Genomic DNA, 1,354 nt, shown 5'->3' with positions numbered 1-1,354 from the left:
TCAGTGGTGAATTCTCCCAAGGAAAACCGTGCCAAGAAAAAATCCCCTAGTCTGAAGTACACCCACAACCATGAACTACTCTTATGAAGCGAGACCGCGTTCAAGCGTGGGGAAGGAGAAAAAATGAGGACTGAACGCGGGAAATAAATGATAAATGTGAGCAAATAAAACACTTCTCCACGATTTTTGTCAATTAAAGGCAGTGAAAAGTAGGGAAAGTGAATAGTACAATTAAATATGCGGAAAGAAAGAAACTAGCCACTTTTGAAAGTAACTCACTAAAGTTTAATGACGAACTAATATATAATAACAAACTTTTAAAAATCCCGTCCAGGAATATTTCAGCAATAAGTCGACTTTCCTTGGCCAGTGAACTAGCGCCAAAGTACCGTAGCATCATCATGAACAAAACCACGGTCGGTTATCATATAATCAAGCTTCATAACTTCCAGCTCCTATTAGCTTTGAATTTTATTATATACAGATTACTTCTGGCCAAAAAGCACAGCTTAACAAGCAAAATAAATCTATTTGAGTAATACCTCACCATCGAAGTGCCACCAAGATGCAAAGCACCTTTCGTTCGTACTGAGAGGTCAAACTCATATTTTGAAGCATCCTGAAATTGTCAATCAAGTTATGTAAATGAATGATGTATAACAGCAGGTCTTGCTATTGTGTTAAGGTATATGGTATTAGGTTGCAGACAGTCTTGGGACATATTCAAGAAAATAAGGAGAGTCAAGTAGACGAAGTACAAAATTAGGATGGCAATACTTTCTCTGGAATTCAACGTCCAATGTATCTAACGACACGTTTGAAACACTTTAACAACATTCAAGTGGGTCTGCTCTACAAATTTTCCGTTAAGTTTGAGGAATACACTTAAATCTTTCATGGACGAGACCTGTTTAGTAGCTTTCCGCCATATTCATATCGGGACTGATAAAGCCTTTAATGACGTCGAACCCACGGCCATTGACCTGAATTTCATTTTGTTATAGGTCATGTTACTCTCGGTGACCTAAGAGTAGATTCGATCTAAGTTATTTTGCAAAGTTATTGGGGTCATGGTCATTCCTTCCCGAATCTGACTTTGCGTCGTCACTTCAAGAAGATGCAGTTCATAACAGTAACCTTTTGAATCAGAACAATGAATAGAAGAGAAAAGGAGAGTAAAAGTAAGGAGCCCTCTGGAAAAGCCAATTTGAAGTCATGAATTCTGCGGCATTGTGTCACTAAGAGATCCCTAGACCTTAACCAATTGGTTTCTGCCACGAACGAAATTTTCTATCCAATCAGGTTTCAAGCTCTTGAAGCCTGCTAACTAATTGGGAACTATCTACCCTTCAGC

This window comes from Tigriopus californicus, chromosome 9 (genome assembly GCF_007210705.1).
Source record: "Tigriopus californicus strain San Diego chromosome 9, Tcal_SD_v2.1, whole genome shotgun sequence".
Lineage (NCBI taxonomy): Eukaryota > Metazoa > Arthropoda > Copepoda > Harpacticoida > Harpacticidae > Tigriopus > Tigriopus californicus.
The sequence above is the reverse complement of the archived record's forward strand: the minus strand, read 5'-3'. Positions refer to the sequence as shown.